Consider the following 7,089-nt stretch of genomic DNA (forward strand, 5'->3'; position numbering starts at 1 on the left):
ATATCATCCACGTAAACTAACATTAGTTAGTAGAAAAGCTGAAGACAACGTTTCATTTCTTTTCAAAACATGCCATTTTTTAATACGGTCAAAACGTATTCAGTAAAATTTAAAATGGATAGAACTAGAGGTATGTGTATAAATAGGCCAGGACTTTTAGGGTTTCACCTAGAACATTTGAACATAAAGATGAAAATTGGTGCATGGGTTGTTTTTGACCGAACAAAAAATATACTAAAAGTCCCCTGCTATAGAGTGCGAGCTTTCGCCGCCATCTTGGAAAATGGCCGCCGGGAATGCCACCTACAATGTATTCCACTTTCTTCTTCAAAAATTATGAAAATAGGTACACATTATGATTGGAACCTCATGAACATCATGGCTAAAATTTACAGCTCTGTGTTCAATAGTTTGGTCACCATATTGGAAAATGGCCGCCGTGAATGCTAGGTACAGTATATTTCACCATGTTCTTGGAAAATTATTAAAATTGATAGGTATGATAATCAGAGCTGTGTGAACCTCATAGTAAAATATTGAAGCCATTAATACATATAGTTTGGCCGCCATGTTGGAAAATGGCTGCCATCAATGTCACATAGATACAGTATATGGTTCAAAAACTATTTAAATTGGTAATAATTATGTTGAAGACCGTCATAACATCATACTTGAATATTGAGGACGTGCTACTGGTAGTTTGGGCGCCATCTTTGAAAATGACTGCTGGAAATGCTAAGTATACTTTCAATATATATATCTTTTATAAGCCTTTTCTTTATGCTCTTTAAGATTTTATGGAGGTAAGGTGGAGTGTTTGATTCTTATTAGAGGGGTTAAAGTATAAGATAAACACCTACCTATTTTCACTTATGATTCATCCTCGCAAACGCTAGACTAGATGTTAGAATGCAGTCAGTTGTGGAGAGTTAAGGCCTTTTAACGGCAACGAGGGGCTTATAAAATTTCTCAATCAAAAGTGACCGCGTTTGATGGTATGTGTCAATTGAGAGTCAAAATAGATTCTAATCCAAATTTTAATATTCAACATAATATTCAATACTGTTCATAAATTTTCACGGGTCAAAATAAAAAATTAAACAAAAATCAAAAAAGGGGGGGGTTCAATTTATAACCTCTATGGAATGTCTCCTTTAAGTTTCAAATTTAAATTTTAGGGGTTTTTTAGGTTCAAATCGTGCAGTTATGCAATAAAAACAATGTTTAAAAAATAAAAAGTTAAGATTTTAAAAAATGAATCAATCTGTCAACCATAATCTCAGTTCTTTAACCATAGTTTCAAGTCAGTTTATCAAAATAGTTTCAAGTTTTTAATTTCTTACGACAAGTTGCTCCTCTTCCATATTCTTCTCAAGGGTTAAGGGTTCTTTTTTCTTCTTTCTCGAGTTAAGAGATAATTATGATTTTTTTCTTTTCTCGCGATTTAAGGGTTAATTATTATTCTTTTTTTTCTTTCTCGATTTATTTCGCGCACTCGCGCTCCTTCTCTTCTTCAACTTAGGGGTTAAAACAAGTTGGGAAAACCAAAATATTACCTCTCCGAGTCAAGAGGTCTACTACTACAAAGTTATTTACCTAGATATGGAATTATTTCTCTTTTTTGAAGTAAAAATTTTCGAAATATTGAAGCAGTATTCCAAGCATAAAGAATATACAGTAAAGCAGACGACATTTTACATCCAATAAGGATAAATCTTGGACCCATGGAAATCAGTTAATGGCAAAAAGAACAGGAAATGAAGTCTACGCTTCAGCTGTTTACCCTATATTCTGATAGCTACATTCACAACTGGTTAGCAGTGTAAACACTATCGTCTCGTCTCACCTAAACAATATTCTTAGTTTGCCAACATGAGTGTTAACGTTAAATAATTAACTTATGATAATACCAAAGCTAAATTGTAGCTAGACGCACTGATAGTCAATGCGCACCATAAAGAGAATAAAAACTCTGTAGCTTAGCCCTACTAATCTAATTGCCAACATGATCTTTTCTTCTATTATAAAATCTTAACCTGATTATTTAAGAGTGTATTTAACTTTCGGCTCACTCTGAACCGTTCATGTCTCTTCATTTCAGACACGAAAATCAAAACCCAAAGTTTACATCACCTCAGGCCTCAATTATTTACTCTATATTTCACTAAGCTTATTGCAAATAGTACTAGATATACCCGCCGGAGTCTAGTTCTTAGCTTTCTTCATAAAATTACTAAACCAAGGATTATTCTATATACAGATGTAGTATAGCTTTAGTAATTTATAAACAGCCATTTCAAATAATAATATTAGTAAAACTCTTTGGAATATTAAAATGAAACAGAGCTTTAAAGCTACAAAAGCACTAAATGCATCATAATTACGAAAAATATTTCATCATATTCACTTTATATTAAGGATAAAGGGAATATTATGGTTCTGTAGGATTTCTTTACACATCAAAACAAAACGAACTTCTAACGCAGCGCACTGCGGCACTAGTGTAATAACGGACGGACACACACAGACAATAACATAGACTGCTTTTTAACTCTTTCCGTATTAATTTTGAATTGAGAAACAAGATTATCTTAAATATTAAAATAAATATAATTAATATTTAATATTTTCTTCGTTAGTTATTCGCCTTATTGAACGTTACATCGTTTTAAAAAAGAACAATTAAACATTCTTGAGAGACCTGACTAATATTGGCGTTTGAAATGAAGCATACGCCCGTTGCGTCGCCTTACTCAAATAGGTAGTATATAAGGGTTTCGAATCGCAGCTATGGATAAGAACATCGCAATTGCGTGAACCTTGGCGGAAGACCCCGTCAATGGAAGGCTAGACGTTTCTCGTAACCCTAGCCGATCGCCGCGTATGTCTTAACCTTAAGGATGATGGTGGTGTTAGAAGCCAGGTGTGCAGACTGGTGTCCATGTGGGATGGACAAAGAATTGAAGATGGTGGTGTTTAGAAGCCAGTAAGTACAGACTGGTGTCCATGTGGGATGGACAAAGAATAGAAGATGGTGGTGTTTAGAAGCCAGTAAGTACAGACTGGTGTCCATGTGGAATGGACAAAGACGAGAAGGTGGTGGTGTTTAGAAGCCAGTAAGTACAGACTGGTGTCCGTCCATGTGGAATGGGCGAAAAACTAGAAGATGGTGGTGTTTAGAAGCCAATAAGTTCAGACTAGTGTCCATGTGGGGTGGACAAATGAACAGAGTTGTTAAACAGGCAATGGAGTAATAGCCTGTAAGTCGAATACAATTTCCGGGACTGTAAATGCGGTCTGGAAATTGAATATACGTTTGCTCCGATTTGCAAACTGCGAACGCGGTCACGTGGGTGTAACAACGGACAGACAGACACACAGACACACAGACAGACACACAGACACACAGACACACAGACACGTCGAAATTAGAACCTCTCCGTGACATACGTCACTCGGAGAGGTAAAAAAATGTCTCCGAGTTTTCTCCGAAAAATTAAGGATTCAAATTGACGAAAAATAAGGTATCAAAATGAATAAAATAAAATCTCTGATTCTCTTCCGAAAAATTAGGGATTCAATCATTCAAATTGATTAAAAATAAAGGTATCAAAATGAATGAAATAAAATCACCGATATGAAATAATACTCCGGACTTCTAAGGGTTTCTTAAGGGTGAGCCGACAGGGTTTCGTTAAGCAGTTCAGGAATCGACTGAGGGTGGGACAGGAGGGACTTCGTATATATAACTTCTAGTTTCTCGCAAGGATCTCTGGGACAATGACGTTTGTTGATTGACTTTGGTTTGGCGAATAGTGGACCATATTTATTACGTAGCCGGGCGGATTCATGTTATCAACGAATAGGGAAAACTTTTAAATCTGGGACCAAATGGGGATTGGTCAGTTTAAGGGTGAAAAAAAATGTTCTAGAAGTTTCTCGGGCCAGGTACCAGGCTAGTGACTCAAGGTTTGTAGCTTGGGGTCTAAATCAGCGTGACATTTCTCTCTGGGTTCTTGGAAAGTATTTTAGTTGCTAGGTATTTCATTTTGCACTGTGGATACAGGGGTATAGGATTGTTCTAGAAAGTTCTGCGTCAACATTGAGTGGCTAGTTCCTCATCTATTGTACGAAATAATTCCTTTTCAGTTTATTTTAAAGGGATAGGTTTAAGTTTAAAGGGCTTGAGTTAAGATGGTTACACAACTTAAGTTGATCAGTCCGAGTTGGTGCGTATATTGATCCGTATCTTTCATACACATATTCCTACAATATTCTAACCATTTTTATCGCAATCCTCGATATTCAATCTACAAATTGAGCCCTTTTAAAAGGAATTTGAGCCGCCCAAAAATTTGTTACAAAATTTTAAAGAAAAAGTGTTCACATTTAGAATAGTTCACAATTACCGGTACCAACCCTATATCTTTTTTATAAATTTCCCTACAGATTAATATGTCATTTGTTGCCTTTTCTTTCCCAGGGTAATCTGCAACTAACCATTTTGCGTATAAATATGTTATTGGCCCGCAGTCATAACCGTTACTTTGTTTTGGGAAATTATTATCTGCCTAATTTACTAACCAAACTGGTTTAGGGAAATTATTATCTGCCGAATTTACTAACCAAACTGGTTTAGGGTTCCCTGTAGCTAGAGTGAAAGCGTCTGTAATGTTTTCTATTTCTTCGGATTGTTTTCCCCTATTTTTACCCGAAACTGTTTTTTTAAGAGTTTTTGGAGTTGGATTGAAATCCCCTATAGGATCTTAACACTAAGTTCAATGGTAAGATAATCAGTTTCTAAGACCTTAAAACCTATCATAAAGAAGTGAGCGCTTCCTTGAATTAGTATTAAATATAGCTTCTTGCACTGCAACTTTTCAAAAGCCCTCTCTAGCCAGACCGTGCTCCGCGCGGGACTTACTGATAGCACTCGTTTTATGTGGCTGTAGAAATCATGTGATTCAAATTCGAATGTAGGATATTTAATTTTAAGAAGATCTAGATAACCTATTAGCATACTGTCAAAGAAAAAAGATGTCCCTCGCAAAATTTCCAACTCCCTTTTTCCTAACCTATAGAGAGCAGTCTTTTTAAATATCTTTTGTTTCGGTTCAGAGCTTACTAATAGAAATTCCCCATTATTAGTTGTGGTGTTTGATTTGGCACGTTTCAAATTGGGCTTTATACGTGGAGGCTGTTGGTATACCTCTTTGGACCTATCGCATGCTTCTTCCCTAACCTTTTCGGGAGTTTATCCATGGGAGTCAACCTAGGGTTATCCCTAAACCTCCGCCGTATAGCCTCTCGTCTTTCGCCCCGAATCTGTGTAGAAGCCATAGTACTAGGTTTGTGGTCTGGGCCAACTTCGATTTCAATAACACAATTAAAATCTTTGTAGATTTTAATATGACTTTTTGCGGGGCAAGGTTTTTCCCTAAAGTTGCTACGAGAGCAGTAAAACGAACAGGAAAATAGGAAGCTACTTAAAATACTGCTGTCGGGCGCGTAATGATTCAAAACGTTCCACATGCAATGACCATTTTGCTCGCACATGATCAGATCAAGGGGAAGTTTATATTTAATAGGATTGAGGGTTTTTCTTGAAAGGCGCTCAAGACGCATTTCTTTCCAGATGATTTCCGGGAAAAGAAATTTAATTTTAGAGGATATAATATTAGTCTCACTAAATGATTCAATTGATTGGTCGCTATTTGAAGACATATGCCTATTTCTTGGTGAAATTTTCTTAGTAACGGTATTCTCGTCCGAAATTTTAAGTGGGGGATCATTAATTGTAGTTGTTAGTTCTTTTTTATTTAAATGCTGGCATGATTTTGGGGTTGGTATGCAACCAAATGAAATAGAAGATTCTGAATCACTACTTAAGGGATCATAAATTTTACTTTCTAGTGCTTTTTTATGGAGTCCTGCGACAATTGTGGGGTCGATGTTATTATTACTAAGTAAGAGGGCTCGCGCCCTAGCACCGATGCCATAGTCATATAAAGCGCCCTCGTATTCAGGCCTTGAATAGGCCCGTAGCTGCAGCGTAGTAAAGAATTGGCTCCACCGTAATAGAGGAGACCCTTAATGGCTCCACAGTGTGTGAATCAAAATGTTCTTGTCTAAGCGAGGCGAAGCAGTCGCACTCGCAAAGTACGTGAGCGGATGTTTCATCCTTCTCCCGTCACGACCTGCAGAGAGGGTCGTCAGCAAGACCCATCAGATGGAAGTGTCTATTAAGCCGGCAGTGTCCGGTCAGAAGACCGGTTGCCAGCTTAATATCCCATCTGCTGATAGAAATTAGGTCTCTAGCGCGAGACCTGCAGGGACCATTGACTAACTGTTTTTTCTGTCTCTAGCCCTCCATGTTATGCCAGAGCTGGTTATGTACACCCAGAAAAATAATTGTTGTATTTACAAAAAAGATTCAGTTTATATTTACAAATTACCCAGTAATAAGTCTTTCACAGCGAATTCACGTTTTATAAGCAGGCCCTGTTTTGGATAATAAAAAAGGATCATTCGTATTTTCTCAGTATTGGCTACCACTTGTAATTTCAACGCTATTCCTTGTAGTTTCGACAAACTATTCAGAGTCGTTTTAACAGGGAGCTTGTTATTAAAGAAATACAACCGCTTATTTGTAAAGTTTACAGGATGATAGTGAATTTACGTGATCATTGTTAAAGTCATTACATGTGGAACTGTTGTGTATTTTACGAGTGCGTGCTCGTATACACAACATGACTGATGGATTTGTTTATTATCAGTTCGAAACTGTAATTTCAACGCTCTGCTTTGTAGTTTTGACGAATTATTCATACTCATTTTAACATGAGGCTTGTTTTTAACGAATGTCAAGCACACATTTGTATTATATACAGGTTGATATTGAATTTACGTGATCGCTGTAAAAGTCAATAAACGTGAAAATTTTGCGTTTGTTTACGATTGCATGCTCGTTTACACAACAGTTATAGTGGTTTTATTTAATACAATTCAAACCTGCAGTAACACAAGGCACTGCTTTGTAGTTTCCACATTTTAACTGGAATTTACACTAAAGAGCTGATTGAACTTTTA

The 7,089-nt window shown here is 36.6% G+C and overlaps 1 long non-coding RNA gene across 1 annotated transcript; it reads left to right on the plus strand.

Annotated features, from left to right (window-relative positions):
- The first annotated feature begins 1,562 nt into the window (after positions 1-1,562).
- LOC149615314 (uncharacterized) lies at positions 1,563-1,992 on the plus strand. Its single transcript, XR_016376200.1, has 2 exons — positions 1,563-1,626; positions 1,709-1,992. It is a non-coding gene; the product is annotated as an uncharacterized LOC149615314 (long non-coding RNA).
- Positions 1,993-7,089: the final 5,097 nt, after the last annotated feature.

This window comes from Phalangium opilio, unplaced genomic scaffold, assembly GCF_054372755.1.
Source record: "Phalangium opilio isolate 3A_F unplaced genomic scaffold, DU_Popi_V2 ptg000225l_1, whole genome shotgun sequence".
Taxonomy (NCBI): Eukaryota; Metazoa; Arthropoda; class Arachnida; order Opiliones; family Phalangiidae; genus Phalangium; species Phalangium opilio.